This window comes from Rhinichthys klamathensis, unplaced genomic scaffold, assembly GCF_029890125.1.
Source record: "Rhinichthys klamathensis goyatoka isolate OS25496 unplaced genomic scaffold, OSU_Roscu_1.1 h1tg000357l_1, whole genome shotgun sequence".
Classification (NCBI taxonomy): Eukaryota; Metazoa; Chordata; class Actinopteri; order Cypriniformes; family Leuciscidae; genus Rhinichthys; species Rhinichthys klamathensis.
Window position 1 is genome coordinate 416,149 of NW_026606866.1, and position 17,340 is coordinate 433,488.

At 44.6% G+C, this 17,340-nt stretch overlaps 6 non-coding genes across 6 annotated transcripts; 2 read left to right on the forward strand and 4 right to left on the reverse strand.

Annotated features, from left to right (window-relative positions):
- Positions 1 to 742: 742 nt before the first annotated feature.
- On the reverse strand, positions 743 to 815 carry trnar-acg (transfer RNA arginine (anticodon ACG)). Its single transcript has one exon. It is a non-coding gene; the product is annotated as a tRNA-Arg (tRNA).
- A 6,812-nt stretch (positions 816 to 7,627) lies between these two features.
- trnay-gua (transfer RNA tyrosine (anticodon GUA)) lies at positions 7,628 to 7,714 on the reverse strand. Its single transcript is given in 2 exon segments — positions 7,628 to 7,663; positions 7,678 to 7,714. It is a non-coding gene; the product is annotated as a tRNA-Tyr (tRNA).
- A 598-nt stretch (positions 7,715 to 8,312) lies between these two features.
- Positions 8,313 to 8,384, forward strand: trnae-cuc (transfer RNA glutamic acid (anticodon CUC)). The gene has a single exon. It is a non-coding gene; the product is annotated as a tRNA-Glu (tRNA).
- A 763-nt stretch (positions 8,385 to 9,147) lies between these two features.
- trnar-acg (transfer RNA arginine (anticodon ACG)) lies at positions 9,148 to 9,220 on the reverse strand. The gene has a single exon. It is a non-coding gene; the product is annotated as a tRNA-Arg (tRNA).
- Positions 9,221 to 16,032: 6,812 nt separating this feature from the next.
- trnay-gua (transfer RNA tyrosine (anticodon GUA)) lies at positions 16,033 to 16,119 on the reverse strand. The gene is given in 2 exon segments: positions 16,033 to 16,068; positions 16,083 to 16,119. It is a non-coding gene; the product is annotated as a tRNA-Tyr (tRNA).
- A 598-nt stretch (positions 16,120 to 16,717) lies between these two features.
- On the forward strand, positions 16,718 to 16,789 carry trnae-cuc (transfer RNA glutamic acid (anticodon CUC)). Its single transcript has one exon. It is a non-coding gene; the product is annotated as a tRNA-Glu (tRNA).
- The last annotated feature ends 551 nt before the right edge of the window (positions 16,790 to 17,340 follow it).

Sequence of the window (17,340 nt, forward strand, 5' to 3'; positions counted from 1 at the left end):
GCGGTCGTGATTGCAAAATGGCGGACAACGAAATCAAGTGCTGATGGCCTCGTCGAGAAGCACTGCCAAAGAAATGTTTGCGCGTGAAAATGAACTCCTTCGAGCCTGAGTCGAACCAGTGACCTAAGGATTGCCAACTTGCCTCCTATCGAAGGCACTCTGGTCAGGGACAGAACCTCAACCTATCAGGTTGCTGAAGCTCCGCCGCTGGCTAAAAGTGCTACTAGCACAGACAGACGTGCTGGCTGTTTCGATAAGTGAAGCAAAGGCAACCCCAGCTTCCCATACCGGAAGTCAAACCCGGGCCGCCGCTAGACCATATGGGATCGTCCTCCCGCCTGGAGCAGGCCTTTTGGCTTTTAGTGTGTGACCGCCCCCTTTAAGAACATGGGAATGATCCGTAGGGATTGTTTACTGAATTCAATTTCATCAGGCTCACCGGAGGGAGCTCTCATTTGCCTTGCCCAGGGGGTTCAGTTTCCACCCATTCCTGCGTTGGCATAACAGACACTGTAAACTGGTCGTAAAGCAAGGTCCTTGTGACAGTACTCATGCAATGCATTTGAAAAGACGCATGGTATTGTATGGTAACCGTAATCCCACTGACAAAGCAGCCTATTGTTGGACTGTCAATTTTTAATATTAATCAACCAATCCAATAATAATAATAACAAAAACTACGGGCTAATAAAACGGAATAATAAAATGGCTATGGGCTGACAGCGAAGCAAAAGAGGCAGAGCGAGCCAGCCAGGAGTCGAACCTAGAATCTTCTGATCCGTAGTCAGACGCGTTATCCATTGCGCCACTGGCCCACCGATCAGGTGTTACGGATTAGTTTTGTTTTGGGTTTTTTCTGTTTGTTTTTTCTCTCTTTTGATAGGTTGTCAGATAAGGATCCACACCTGTCTTGAGTTTGTGGATGGATATAAGATGTCTGCCCTCTGTCTACCGGGAGGCCTGCAGTTGTGCTGAGGAGCTGGACCTTCATATTGTTTTTCTCTTAAGTGTTTGTTTATTTACTGTTGAACAACTATTTTCTTTATTACTTACCCCTAGATTTAAATAAATATATTGTTAAATATATTTTTGGACTCTGAACCCTTTCTTTTGTTACTTCCTTGAGCCGGAACGTAACAATTGGGGGCTCGTCCTCAAAGTTTTTTTTTGGTTAGAATTCGGAAGGTCCAGCTTCTATTGAAAAAAAGGTATTGTTTGTAAATTTTTCGCTAGCGCCTGTGTATGTGTAGGCGGAGCGTATTTGACTAGGCTACTATTCGATTCACCTGCGTGTGGCTTGGCGTTCTGGCGCTAGCAAACAGTGGGTGTTTGTTGGGAAATGTGCGCGAGAGTTTTCGGTGTCTTTAAATCGGTGGATTTTCTTCATCATAGGGTTCAATTGAAGAGAAAGTAAGTGGAACCCGAAATAGACCATTAGATATGGTAAGTGTATTGATTTCTCTTAATATTTCCCATTGTAAAAACGTTTGTTTCTTTTGATAGGCTAGCTTTGGCAGGATTTTGATGGGTATGTTTACTCTGGTACTCTGCTCGGTTAGCTAGGATTGCTGAAAGAAAGGTAATTTGTCAGCGAACTCTGTATTTTGTTGCACAAATAGTGAGGTTCCCCGGTAGGTTTAGCAACGCATCGCGTTGATCTTTTTTTTATTTTAGTTTGTTGTTTTTGTGCTGACGCTGAGTTGAGAGCACTGCCGCGATTGTATGTCTCACTGGTTTGTCCGTGAGTTTATACATCTGACGGTATTTGAGTGCTTAAAGATACTCGACTCTTGGTGGAGGCATGAAGACTAGGGTTGAGTTATTTTAGGGGAGAGGAGAGAGAGAGTAGGGGGAATAGTCACTTTTTGGTGCTTGTAAGTCAGAGTGAACGACTACGAGTTCTGCTGAATAGAATAGAGAATGGCTACTGAGTTAGACTTATTTTTTGAATCTCCTAGTGAGGAATTCTTTGACCAATTAACGAAAGAACAGTTGTTGGAGGTGGCCGCTAAGTATGATATCTGCTTAACCACCAAAGAAAAAAAGTTAAAAGAGTCTGTTGCACTAATTGTTAAAGCCACTCTAGTTAAGTTAGAGGTTTTTGATCCTGATAAGCCTGTTGGTTCTGATGAAGATGATGATAGCACTGCACAAACTTCAGTTATTGCTTCCAAGTTCTCTTTTGAGCAACAAAAAGAACTAATGCTTTTAGAGTTAGAAAAGGCGAAAATGAATCGTGAAATTGAAATTCGTAAATTGGAGGTTGAGGCTTTGCGGTTTCAGTTAATTGAGGAGGGTAAACTGGGGGACAGTGCAAGTGCTCTAACCAGATCTGTCAGAAAAGGGTTGGATGTAGCCAATAATATTAAGCTGATACCCAAATTTAGTGAAACTGATGTAGACACATTCTTTAGTTTGTTTGAGCGCTTGGCAGATGTTATGAAATGGCCAGATTCTGAACAGACTTTGATGTTACAGTGTGTGTTAACCGGTAAGGCACAAAAAGCTTACTCCTCTTTGAGTGTTCGTGATAGTCAGAATTATCATAAGGTTAAGGAGGCTGTTCTGAAGGCTTATGAGCTGGTGCCAGAAGCCTATCGGCAGAAATTTAGAAACATGCGAAAACCTGCAGAACAGACGTATTGTGAGTTTGTGAGAGACTTAAAGATCCAGTTAGATCGCTGGTGTGCTGCTTCAGGAGTAACTAGTCGGGAAAATCTTCACGAGTTGTTCCTGTTAGAACAGTTTAAAAGCACTTTGTCTGAGCATGTTTCCATCTTTCTGACTGATCGTAATGTTACATCTACGGAGGAGGCTGCCATTCTTACTGATGAGTATGAACTCACTCATAAATGTGAAGTAAAGAAAAGTAGGTTCAAGTTCAGTGAAAGTCCAACAGAGAATGTAACTGTCCGTCATGCCTGGGCTGATAATAATAAGAGTGAGAGGAATTTTAAAAGTTACGCTGATAAAAATGACCGGTGTGCTTATTGTCATTTAAAGGGACACTGGAAAAAGGATTGTTTAGCACTTAAAGGGAAACTGATGCGTGTTAAATCTGAACCCAAGCCTGCTCTTGCTGTTTCGTCTGTTCAGACAGATAATAATTCTGACTGCTGTCTTGATATTTTGCAGAATCTGGAGAAACCAGCGGTACGTTACAATGTTGGAGATGTTGGATATTCTCCCTTTATTACAGAAGGCTATGTGTCACTGCTTGAAAGTACTGAGAAGGTTCCTATTAAGGTTCTCCGAGACACGGGAGCATCAGAATCATTCATTTTGCAATCTGTTCTTCCTTTTACTCAGGAGTCCAATACAGGGAACAGTGTGCTGATTCGCGGTATTGGGTTGCAAACATTGTCTGTACCCCTGCATAACATGTTTCTCCAATCTGATTTAGTAAATGGAGCAGTTGTGATGGGAGTCCGTCCTTCACTACCAATGGAAGGAGTTTCAGTGATCTTGGGGAATAATCTGGCGGGTGACCGTGTGTGGCGTGATGTTCCACCTCCACCTGTGGTTGCTACTTGTCCTGCCCCATTGGGTGACAATGATATATCCCAGCAGTATCCAGAGGTATTTGTGTCTTGTGCACTCACGCGTGCAATGCGTAAACAGTCAGCCGATGCAAAACTAAGGGATGTGAAGGATTTGTTAACGTCTAAGAGAGTGGTGCCAGGTCTCCTTGCTTTGCCTTCTATTCCCCATCAGGTTTGGGTGTCTGCTCAGAAAGAGGATTCATCTCTGAACTCGCTGTTTGATGCTGCTTTGTCTCCTGATGTAGCAGAGAGTTCCGTTAATGGGTACTTCATTGAAAATGGGACACTATTGCGGAAGTGGACTTCTAACACAGAGGGAGGTTTGACGGAACCAATTATACAGGTAGTAGTGCCTGTTTCTTTGCGAAATTCTGTATTGGATTCTGCTCATGGCGGGGTGTCTGGACATTTGGGCGTAAATAAAACCTACCAACATTTGCTGCAGTACTTTTACTGGCCTCGTATTAAGAGTGACGTAAGGCAGTATATTAAGACTTGTTCGATCTGTCAGCTGACTGGAAAACCAAATCAAACCATAAAACCTGTGCCTTTGTATCCCATACCTGTTATGGAACAGCCTTTTCAGCATCTTCTAGTGGATTGTGTTGGGCCTTTACCACCTTCAAAGTCTGGTAGCGTTTACTTATTGACCGTGATGTGTCAGAGCACTCGGTATCCTGCGGCTTTTCCTTTGCGTTCAATCACCACACGATCAGTTGTAAAAGCCTTGTCCCAGTTCATTTCTATTTTTGGAATTCCAAAAGTTGTTCAGAGTGATCAGGGGACAAACTTTACATCTAATATGTTTCAAGAAGTTCTGCGGCAGCTTGGCATTAGGCATAACAAGTCCAGTGCATACCATGCGGAAAGTCAGGGTGCCCTAGAGCGTTTCCATCAGACGTTAAAATCTTTGTTGAGGGCATATTGCACTGAGTTAAAAGGTGATTGGGAAGAAGGGTTGCCTTGGTTGTTATTGGCCACACGTGAGGTTATCCAGGAGAGTTTGGGATTTAGTCCCAATCAGCTAGTCTTTGGACATTGTGTACGAGGACCCATGGCAGTACTGAGTAAAGCTGCGCTACCGGAGGAGCCACCACAGAGTCTGATTCAGTATATACAGGGTTTTCGTCGACGTCTAGTCCTGGCTGGGGAATTGGCAAGAGAAAAGTTGGAAAAAACTCAGGGAAAGATGAAATGCTGGTTTGATCGTAAGTCCGAGGTTCGCATGTTTAGTCCAGGAGATCAGGTGTTAGCCTTATTTTCTTTACCAGATTCTCCTTTCTGTGCAAGGTTTTTAGGACCTTACACTGTGCTTAAAAAAATGTCTGATCAAAATTATATTCTTTCTACCCCTGAGCGCAGGAAACCTACCCAGTTGTGCCATGTGAATTTATTAAAACCCTTTTACTCTCGTAATGTTGCTCCTGAAGTCGTTCCTTCCTCAGTTGCGCTAGCTAGTTTAAGTCAAAAAGGTGACGTACAACAGGATGTGAAATCACCTGATGATGTCATCTTACAACCTCGTCTAAAAAACTCTGAGACTTTGGCTAACCTAGAAGAATGGGTAAAACATTTATCTTGCAAACAACGTTTCGAGTTAAAATCTATGCTGACTGAGTTTTCTGTTCTCTTTTCAGATACTCCTTCTCGTACACACTTGATTGAACACGATATAGATGTTGGTGATGTTAAACCTGTCCGGCAACGATTTTATCGTGTATCGTTTGACAAACGTCAGAAATTGGAGGCTGAAGTCAGTTACATGCTTGAAAACAACATAGCAAAGCCTTCCTTTTCAGATTGGGCTTCGCCTTGTTTGTTAGTGGGAAAGCCAGACGGCACTCAGCGTTTTTGCACTGACTATAGACGAGTAAATATTCTAACTAGACCTGACTCATACCCGTTGCCTAGGATGGAAGATTGTGTTGACCAAGTTGGATCAGCTACTTTTGTCAGTAAATTTGATTTGCTCAAAGGGTACTGGCAGGTGCCTTTGACCACCCGAGCACAGGATATTTCCTCTTTCATTACTCCGTTTGGACTATATTCTTACACCGTAATGAGTTTTGGTCTTAGAAATGCTCCAGCTACATTTCAGCGGCTAATGAACAGAGTGACCGCTGGTTTAGAGGGCTGTGCCGTGTACCTAGATGACATTGTTATTTATAGTGACACATGGGATCAACACCTTATCCGAATTCGTGCACTGTTTGAACGATTGTCAGATGCCAAACTAACAGTTAACCTGGCAAAGTGTGAGTTTGCCAGGGCTACTGTGACTTACCTGGGCAAGGTTGTTGGAATGGGCAAAGTGCGACCTGTACGTGCTAAAGTCATAGCGATTGACCAATTTCCTAGCCCTCAGACTAAACGTGAATTGATGAGATTTTTAGGAATGGCTGGGTATTACAGGAGTTTTTGTCCCAACTTTTCTTCTGTTGTTGCCCCGCTCACGGATTTGTTACAAGCAAAGGCTAAATTTGTGTGGACTCCAAAATGTGAAAGTGCCTTTGAGAATGTTAAACGCTTGCTCACGTCATCTCCTGTTCTGACAGCTCCTCGACTTGATAAACCATTCAAACTTCAGGTGGATGCTAGTCAGGTTGGAGCGGGAGCTGTTCTGCTGCAGGTTGATGAGAATGGTATCGATCGCCCTGTCAGCTATTTTTCACGGAAATTCAATTCATATCAGACCAACTATTCGACTATCGAGAAAGAGGCGTTAGCGTTGATCTGGTCCCTGCAGCATTTTGAGGTTTATGTGTCTTGTGGGACTATGCCCACTGTGGTGTACACCGACCATAACCCTCTTACATTTCTTCACTCTCTGCAGAATCCAAATCAGCGTCTTATTAGGTGGTCTCTTTTCTTACAGCCTTATGCTTTGGAGATTCGTCATGTGAAAGGCGTAGATAATGTCTTAGCTGACGCCTTGTCCCGTGCCCCATGTGGTGGAGAATAAGTCTTTTGACAATCATTTTCCTCTTCTCTTTTCTTTCTTTGGTTTTCAATTCCTTAATTTTGCTTTCTCCAGGCGCCGGGAGATTGCTGGTTTCGAAACCAAGAGATGCGGGGAGTTGGGAAAGTTGTAATGGTTAATGACTTGGTGTTAACTCCGGTAGGGTTGTTTTTGTTCCTCATAAACTTATGTATGCTTTGGGGTTGGAAATTGTATAAGGTAGAGTTTCTAACGAGAATCTCTCCCTTTTTAAGGGGGGAGGTGTTACGGATTAGTTTTGTTTTGGGTTTTTTCTGTTTGTTTTTTCTCTCTTTTGATAGGTTGTCAGATAAGGATCCACACCTGTCTTGAGTTTGTGGATGGATATAAGATGTCTGCCCTCTGTCTACCGGGAGGCCTGCAGTTGTGCTGAGGAGCTGGACCTTCATATTGTTTTTCTCTTAAGTGTTTGTTTATTTACTGTTGAACAACTATTTTCTTTATTACTTACCCCTAGATTTAAATAAATATATTGTTAAATATATTTTTGGACTCTGAACCCTTTCTTTTGTTACTTCCTTGAGCCGGAACGTAACAATGAGCTTACACGGGACCTGTTGGTGTTCGACTGGGCAGAGGCCTGTCATGACATCTACTCTTTCTCATGCCATTAACAGGCCTCGAGCCAACGTCAGGAAGGGGTCCGATGAGGGGCCTGCTATAAAAACCTTCGAGATGGAGGCTTCACATATTGGGGATCTCGGTTGCTTTGTTTTCATGGCAAGTTGTGGTGTTGTTAGGATATTCCTACAGAGCCTGTGACAGTTTCTCAGCGGAAGAACTGGGATCCAGGGTCAGAGACGTCTCCTCTCCTGGAGGAAAATACAAGCCATAGTGGTCTTGCTGGGAAATGTGATAGAGTCCCACAGCTGGGCTTGAGGGGAAGGGCTCAACAGACCTTCCCTGGTTGTCTAGTTGTTAGGATTTGGCGCTCTCACCGCCGCGGCCCAGGTTCGGTTCCCGGTCAGGGAACGAGCTTTTGCCCTCCAGCGGCGGACGTGATTGCAAAATGGCGGACTACGAAAACAAATGCTGATTTCCTCACCGAGAAGCACGGCCAAATAAATGTTTGCATGTGAAAAAGAACTCCTTCGAGCCGGAGTCGAACCAGCGACCTAAGGATTGCCAATTTGCCTCCTACAGTCCTCCGCTCTACCAGCTGAGCTATCGAAGGCACGCTGGTTGGGGACAGAACCTCAACCTATCAGGTTGCTGAAGCTCCGCCGCTGGCTAAAAGTGCTACTAGCACAGACAGACGTGCTGGCTGTTTCGATAAGTGAAGTAAAGGCAAACCCAGCTTCCCATACCGGGAGCCGAATCCGGGCCGCCTGGGTGAAAACTAGGAATCCTGACTGCTAGACCATATGGGATCTTCCTCCCGCCCTGAGCTGGCCTTTTGACTTTTAGTGTGTGACCGCCCCCTTTAAGAACATGGGAATGATCCGAAGGGATTGTTTACTGAATTCAATTTCATCAGGCTCACCGGAGGGAGCTCTCATTTGCCTTGCCCAGGGGGTTCAGTTTCCTCCCATTCCTGCGTTGGCATAACAGACACTGTAAACTGGTCGTAAAGCAAGGTCCTTGTGACAGTACTCATGCAATGCATTTGAAAAGACGCATGGTATTGTATGGTAACCGTAATCCCACTGACAAAGCAGCCTATTGTTGGACTGTCAATTTTCTCCTGGAGGAAAATACAAGCCCTAGTGGTCTTGCTGGGAAATGTGGTAGAGTCCCACAGCCGGGCTTGAGGGGAAGGACTCAACAGACCTTCCCTGGTGGTCTAGTGGTTAGGATTCGGCGCTCTCACCGCCGCGGCCCGGGTTCGATTCCCGGTCAGGGAATGAGCTTTTGCCCTCCAGCGGCGGTCGTGATTGCAAAATGGCGGACAACGAAATCAAGTGCTGATGGCCTCGTCGAGAAGCACTGCCAAAGAAATGTTTGCGCGTGAAAATGAACTCCTTCGAGCCTGAGTCGAACCAGTGACCTAAGGATTGCCAACTTGCCTCCTATCGAAGGCACTCTGGTCAGGGACAGAACCTCAACCTATCAGGTTGCTGAAGCTCCGCCGCTGGCTAAAAGTGCTACTAGCACAGACAGACGTGCTGGCTGTTTTGATAAGTGAAGCAAAGGCAACCCCAGCTTCCCATACCGGAAGTCAAACCCGGGCCGCCGCTAGACCATATGGGATCGTCCTCCCGCCTGGAGCAGGCCTTTTGGCTTTTAGTGTGTGACCGCCCCCTTTAAGAACATGGGAATGATCCGTAGGGATTGTTTACTGAATTCAATTTCATCAGGCTCACCGGAGGGAGCTCTCATTTGCCTTGCCCAGGGGGTTCAGTTTCCTCCCATTCCTGCGTTGGCATAACAGACACTGTAAACTGGTCGTAAAGCAAGGTCCTTGTGACAGTACTCATGCAATGCATTTGAAAAGACGCATGGTATTGTATGGTAACCGTAATCCCACTGACAAAGCAGCCTATTGTTGGACTGTCAATTTTTTAATATTAATCAACCAATCCAATAATAATAATAACAAAAACTACGGGCTAATAAAACGGAATAATAAAATGGCTATGGGCTGACAGCGAAGCAAAAGAGGCAGAGCGAGCCAGCCAGGAGTCGAACCTAGAATCTTCTGATCCGTAGTCAGACGCGTTATCCATTGCGCCACTGGCCCACCGATCAGGTGTTACGGATTAGTTTTGTTTTGGGTTTTTTCTGTTTGTTTTTTCTCTCTTTTGATAGGTTGTCAGATAAGGATCCACACCTGTCTTGAGTTTGTGGATGGATATAAGATGTCTGCCCTCTGTCTACCGGGAGGCCTGCAGTTGTGCTGAGGAGCTGGACCTTCATATTGTTTTTCTCTTAAGTGTTTGTTTATTTACTGTTGAACAACTATTTTCTTTATTACTTACCCCTAGATTTAAATAAATATATTGTTAAATATATTTTTGGACTCTGAACCCTTTCTTTTGTTACTTCCTTGAGCCGGAACGTAACAATTGGGGGCTCGTCCTCAAAGTTTTTTTTTGGTTAGAATTCGGAAGGTCCAGCTTCTATTGAAAAAAAGGTATTGTTTGTAAATTTTTCGCTAGCGCCTGTGTATGTGTAGGCGGAGCGTATTTGACTAGGCTACTATTCGATTCACCTGCGTGTGGCTTGGCGTTCTGGCGCTAGCAAACAGTGGGTGTTTGTTGGGAAATGTGCGCGAGAGTTTTCGGTGTCTTTAAATCGGTGGATTTTCTTCATCATAGGGTTCAATTGAAGAGAAAGTAAGTGGAACCCGAAATAGACCATTAGATATGGTAAGTGTATTGATTTCTCTTAATATTTCCCATTGTAAAAACGTTTGTTTCTTTTGATAGGCTAGCTTTGGCAGGATTTTGATGGGTATGTTTACTCTGGTACTCTGCTCGGTTAGCTAGGATTGCTGAAAGAAAGGTAATTTGTCAGCGAACTCTGTATTTTGTTGCACAAATAGTGAGGTTCCCCGGTAGGTTTAGCAACGCATCGCGTTGATCTTTTTTTTATTTTAGTTTGTTGTTTTTGTGCTGACGCTGAGTTGAGAGCACTGCCGCGATTGTATGTCTCACTGGTTTGTCCGTGAGTTTATACATCTGACGGTATTTGAGTGCTTAAAGATACTCGACTCTTGGTGGAGGCATGAAGACTAGGGTTGAGTTATTTTAGGGGAGAGGAGAGAGAGAGTAGGGGGAATAGTCACTTTTTGGTGCTTGTAAGTCAGAGTGAACGACTACGAGTTCTGCTGAATAGAATAGAGAATGGCTACTGAGTTAGACTTATTTTTTGAATCTCCTAGTGAGGAATTCTTTGACCAATTAACGAAAGAACAGTTGTTGGAGGTGGCCGCTAAGTATGATATCTGCTTAACCACCAAAGAAAAAAAGTTAAAAGAGTCTGTTGCACTAATTGTTAAAGCCACTCTAGTTAAGTTAGAGGTTTTTGATCCTGATAAGCCTGTTGGTTCTGATGAAGATGATGATAGCACTGCACAAACTTCAGTTATTGCTTCCAAGTTCTCTTTTGAGCAACAAAAAGAACTAATGCTTTTAGAGTTAGAAAAGGCGAAAATGAATCGTGAAATTGAAATTCGTAAATTGGAGGTTGAGGCTTTGCGGTTTCAGTTAATTGAGGAGGGTAAACTGGGGGACAGTGCAAGTGCTCTAACCAGATCTGTCAGAAAAGGGTTGGATGTAGCCAATAATATTAAGCTGATACCCAAATTTAGTGAAACTGATGTAGACACATTCTTTAGTTTGTTTGAGCGCTTGGCAGATGTTATGAAATGGCCAGATTCTGAACAGACTTTGATGTTACAGTGTGTGTTAACCGGTAAGGCACAAAAAGCTTACTCCTCTTTGAGTGTTCGTGATAGTCAGAATTATCATAAGGTTAAGGAGGCTGTTCTGAAGGCTTATGAGCTGGTGCCAGAAGCCTATCGGCAGAAATTTAGAAACATGCGAAAACCTGCAGAACAGACGTATTGTGAGTTTGTGAGAGACTTAAAGATCCAGTTAGATCGCTGGTGTGCTGCTTCAGGAGTAACTAGTCGGGAAAATCTTCACGAGTTGTTCCTGTTAGAACAGTTTAAAAGCACTTTGTCTGAGCATGTTTCCATCTTTCTGACTGATCGTAATGTTACATCTACGGAGGAGGCTGCCATTCTTACTGATGAGTATGAACTCACTCATAAATGTGAAGTAAAGAAAAGTAGGTTCAAGTTCAGTGAAAGTCCAACAGAGAATGTAACTGTCCGTCATGCCTGGGCTGATAATAATAAGAGTGAGAGGAATTTTAAAAGTTACGCTGATAAAAATGACCGGTGTGCTTATTGTCATTTAAAGGGACACTGGAAAAAGGATTGTTTAGCACTTAAAGGGAAACTGATGCGTGTTAAATCTGAACCCAAGCCTGCTCTTGCTGTTTCGTCTGTTCAGACAGATAATAATTCTGACTGCTGTCTTGATATTTTGCAGAATCTGGAGAAACCAGCGGTACGTTACAATGTTGGAGATGTTGGATATTCTCCCTTTATTACAGAAGGCTATGTGTCACTGCTTGAAAGTACTGAGAAGGTTCCTATTAAGGTTCTCCGAGACACGGGAGCATCAGAATCATTCATTTTGCAATCTGTTCTTCCTTTTACTCAGGAGTCCAATACAGGGAACAGTGTGCTGATTCGCGGTATTGGGTTGCAAACATTGTCTGTACCCCTGCATAACATGTTTCTCCAATCTGATTTAGTAAATGGAGCAGTTGTGATGGGAGTCCGTCCTTCACTACCAATGGAAGGAGTTTCAGTGATCTTGGGGAATAATCTGGCGGGTGACCGTGTGTGGCGTGATGTTCCACCTCCACCTGTGGTTGCTACTTGTCCTGCCCCATTGGGTGACAATGATATATCCCAGCAGTATCCAGAGGTATTTGTGTCTTGTGCACTCACGCGTGCAATGCGTAAACAGTCAGCCGATGCAAAACTAAGGGATGTGAAGGATTTGTTAACGTCTAAGAGAGTGGTGCCAGGTCTCCTTGCTTTGCCTTCTATTCCCCATCAGGTTTGGGTGTCTGCTCAGAAAGAGGATTCATCTCTGAACTCGCTGTTTGATGCTGCTTTGTCTCCTGATGTAGCAGAGAGTTCCGTTAATGGGTACTTCATTGAAAATGGGACACTATTGCGGAAGTGGACTTCTAACACAGAGGGAGGTTTGACGGAACCAATTATACAGGTAGTAGTGCCTGTTTCTTTGCGAAATTCTGTATTGGATTCTGCTCATGGCGGGGTGTCTGGACATTTGGGCGTAAATAAAACCTACCAACATTTGCTGCAGTACTTTTACTGGCCTCGTATTAAGAGTGACGTAAGGCAGTATATTAAGACTTGTTCGATCTGTCAGCTGACTGGAAAACCAAATCAAACCATAAAACCTGTGCCTTTGTATCCCATACCTGTTATGGAACAGCCTTTTCAGCATCTTCTAGTGGATTGTGTTGGGCCTTTACCACCTTCAAAGTCTGGTAGCGTTTACTTATTGACCGTGATGTGTCAGAGCACTCGGTATCCTGCGGCTTTTCCTTTGCGTTCAATCACCACACGATCAGTTGTAAAAGCCTTGTCCCAGTTCATTTCTATTTTTGGAATTCCAAAAGTTGTTCAGAGTGATCAGGGGACAAACTTTACATCTAATATGTTTCAAGAAGTTCTGCGGCAGCTTGGCATTAGGCATAACAAGTCCAGTGCATACCATGCGGAAAGTCAGGGTGCCCTAGAGCGTTTCCATCAGACGTTAAAATCTTTGTTGAGGGCATATTGCACTGAGTTAAAAGGTGATTGGGAAGAAGGGTTGCCTTGGTTGTTATTGGCCACACGTGAGGTTATCCAGGAGAGTTTGGGATTTAGTCCCAATCAGCTAGTCTTTGGACATTGTGTACGAGGACCCATGGCAGTACTGAGTAAAGCTGCGCTACCGGAGGAGCCACCACAGAGTCTGATTCAGTATATACAGGGTTTTCGTCGACGTCTAGTCCTGGCTGGGGAATTGGCAAGAGAAAAGTTGGAAAAAACTCAGGGAAAGATGAAATGCTGGTTTGATCGTAAGTCCGAGGTTCGCATGTTTAGTCCAGGAGATCAGGTGTTAGCCTTATTTTCTTTACCAGATTCTCCTTTCTGTGCAAGGTTTTTAGGACCTTACACTGTGCTTAAAAAAATGTCTGATCAAAATTATATTCTTTCTACCCCTGAGCGCAGGAAACCTACCCAGTTGTGCCATGTGAATTTATTAAAACCCTTTTACTCTCGTAATGTTGCTCCTGAAGTCGTTCCTTCCTCAGTTGCGCTAGCTAGTTTAAGTCAAAAAGGTGACGTACAACAGGATGTGAAATCACCTGATGATGTCATCTTACAACCTCGTCTAAAAAACTCTGAGACTTTGGCTAACCTAGAAGAATGGGTAAAACATTTATCTTGCAAACAACGTTTCGAGTTAAAATCTATGCTGACTGAGTTTTCTGTTCTCTTTTCAGATACTCCTTCTCGTACACACTTGATTGAACACGATATAGATGTTGGTGATGTTAAACCTGTCCGGCAACGATTTTATCGTGTATCGTTTGACAAACGTCAGAAATTGGAGGCTGAAGTCAGTTACATGCTTGAAAACAACATAGCAAAGCCTTCCTTTTCAGATTGGGCTTCGCCTTGTTTGTTAGTGGGAAAGCCAGACGGCACTCAGCGTTTTTGCACTGACTATAGACGAGTAAATATTCTAACTAGACCTGACTCATACCCGTTGCCTAGGATGGAAGATTGTGTTGACCAAGTTGGATCAGCTACTTTTGTCAGTAAATTTGATTTGCTCAAAGGGTACTGGCAGGTGCCTTTGACCACCCGAGCACAGGATATTTCCTCTTTCATTACTCCGTTTGGACTATATTCTTACACCGTAATGAGTTTTGGTCTTAGAAATGCTCCAGCTACATTTCAGCGGCTAATGAACAGAGTGACCGCTGGTTTAGAGGGCTGTGCCGTGTACCTAGATGACATTGTTATTTATAGTGACACATGGGATCAACACCTTATCCGAATTCGTGCACTGTTTGAACGATTGTCAGATGCCAAACTAACAGTTAACCTGGCAAAGTGTGAGTTTGCCAGGGCTACTGTGACTTACCTGGGCAAGGTTGTTGGAATGGGCAAAGTGCGACCTGTACGTGCTAAAGTCATAGCGATTGACCAATTTCCTAGCCCTCAGACTAAACGTGAATTGATGAGATTTTTAGGAATGGCTGGGTATTACAGGAGTTTTTGTCCCAACTTTTCTTCTGTTGTTGCCCCGCTCACGGATTTGTTACAAGCAAAGGCTAAATTTGTGTGGACTCCAAAATGTGAAAGTGCCTTTGAGAATGTTAAACGCTTGCTCACGTCATCTCCTGTTCTGACAGCTCCTCGACTTGATAAACCATTCAAACTTCAGGTGGATGCTAGTCAGGTTGGAGCGGGAGCTGTTCTGCTGCAGGTTGATGAGAATGGTATCGATCGCCCTGTCAGCTATTTTTCACGGAAATTCAATTCATATCAGACCAACTATTCGACTATCGAGAAAGAGGCGTTAGCGTTGATCTGGTCCCTGCAGCATTTTGAGGTTTATGTGTCTTGTGGGACTATGCCCACTGTGGTGTACACCGACCATAACCCTCTTACATTTCTTCACTCTCTGCAGAATCCAAATCAGCGTCTTATTAGGTGGTCTCTTTTCTTACAGCCTTATGCTTTGGAGATTCGTCATGTGAAAGGCGTAGATAATGTCTTAGCTGACGCCTTGTCCCGTGCCCCATGTGGTGGAGAATAAGTCTTTTGACAATCATTTTCCTCTTCTCTTTTCTTTCTTTGGTTTTCAATTCCTTAATTTTGCTTTCTCCAGGCGCCGGGAGATTGCTGGTTTCGAAACCAAGAGATGCGGGGAGTTGGGAAAGTTGTAATGGTTAATGACTTGGTGTTAACTCCGGTAGGGTTGTTTTTGTTCCTCATAAACTTATGTATGCTTTGGGGTTGGAAATTGTATAAGGTAGAGTTTCTAACGAGAATCTCTCCCTTTTTAAGGGGGGAGGTGTTACGGATTAGTTTTGTTTTGGGTTTTTTCTGTTTGTTTTTTCTCTCTTTTGATAGGTTGTCAGATAAGGATCCACACCTGTCTTGAGTTTGTGGATGGATATAAGATGTCTGCCCTCTGTCTACCGGGAGGCCTGCAGTTGTGCTGAGGAGCTGGACCTTCATATTGTTTTTCTCTTAAGTGTTTGTTTATTTACTGTTGAACAACTATTTTCTTTATTACTTACCCCTAGATTTAAATAAATATATTGTTAAATATATTTTTGGACTCTGAACCCTTTCTTTTGTTACTTCCTTGAGCCGGAACGTAACAATGAGCTTACACGGGACCTGTTGGTGTTCGACTGGGCAGAGGCCTGTCATGACATCTACTCTTTCTCATGCCATTAACAGGCCTCGAGCCAACGTCAGGAAGGGGTCCGATGAGGGGCCTGCTATAAAAACCTTCGAGATGGAGGCTTCACATATTGGGGATCTCGGTTGCTTTGTTTTCATGGCAAGTTGTGGTGTTGTTAGGATATTCCTACAGAGCCTGTGACAGTTTCTCAGCGGAAGAACTGGGATCCAGGGTCAGAGACGTCTCCTCTCCTGGAGGAAAATACAAGCCATAGTGGTCTTGCTGGGAAATGTGATAGAGTCCCACAGCTGGGCTTGAGGGGAAGGGCTCAACAGACCTTCCCTGGTTGTCTAGTTGTTAGGATTTGGCGCTCTCCCCGCCGCGGCCCAGGTTCGGTTCCCGGTCAGGGAACGAGCTTTTGCCCTCCAGCGGCGGACGTGATTGCAAAATGGCGGACTACGAAAACAAATGCTGATTTCCTCACCGAGAAGCACGGCCAAATAAATGTTTGCATGTGAAAAAGAACTCCTTCGAGCCGGAGTCGAACCAGCGACCTAAGGATTGCCAATTTGCCTCCTACAGTCCTCCGCTCTACCAGCTGAGCTATCGAAGGCACGCTGGTTGGGGACAGAACCTCAACCTATCAGGTTGCTGAAGCTCCGCCGCTGGCTAAAAGTGCTACTAGCACAGACAGACGTGCTGGCTGTTTCGATAAGTGAAGTAAAGGCAAACCCAGCTTCCCATACCGGGAGCCGAATCCGGGCCGCCTGGGTGAAAACTAGGAATCCTGACTGCTAGACCATATGGGATCTTCCTCCCGCCCTGAGCTGGCCTTTTGACTTTTAGTGTGTGACCGCCCCCTTTAAGAACATGGGAATGATCCGAAGGGATTGTTTACGGAATTCAATTTCATCAGGCTCACCGGAGGGAGCTCTCATTTGCCTTGCCCAGGGGGTTCAGTTTCCTCCCATTCCTGCGTTGGCATAACAGACACTGTAAACTGGTCGTAAAGCAAGGTCCTTGTGACAGTACTCATGCAATGCATTTGAAAAGACGCATGGTATTGTATGGTAACCGTAATCCCACTGACAAAGCAGCCTATTGTTGGACTGTCAATTTTCTCCTGGAGGAAAATACAAGCCCTAGTGGTCTTGCTGGGAAATGTGGTAGAGTCCCACAGCCGGGCTTGAGGGGAAGGACTCAACAGACCTTCCCTGGTGGTCTAGTGGTTAGGATTCGGCGCTCTCACCGCCGCGGCCCGGGTTCGATTCCCGGTCAGGGAATGAGCTTTTGCCCTCCAGCGGCGGTCGTGATTGCAAAATGGCGGACAACGAAATCAAGTGCTGATGGCCTCGTCGAGAAGCACTGCCAAAGAAATGTTTGCGCGTGAAAATGAACTCCTTCGAGCCTGAGTCGAACCAGTGACCTAAGGATTGCCAACTTGCCTCCTATCGAAGGCACTCTGGTCAGGGACAGAACCTCAACCTATCAGGTTGCTGAAGCTCCGCCGCTGGCTAAAAGTGCTACTAGCACAGACAGACGTGCTGGCTGTTTCGATAAGTGAAGCAAAGGCAACCCCAGCTTCCCATACCGGAAGTCAAACCCGGGCCGCCGCTAGACCATATGGGATCGTCCTCCCGCCTGGAGCAGGCCTTTTGGCTTTTAGTGTGTGACCGCCCCCTTTAAGAACATGGGAATGATCCGTAGGGATTGTTTACTGAATTCAATTTCATCAGGCTCACCGGAGGGAGCTCTCATTTGCCTTGCCCAGGGGGTTCAGTTTCCTCCCATTCCTGCGTTGGCATAACAGACACTGTAAACTGGTCGTAAAGCA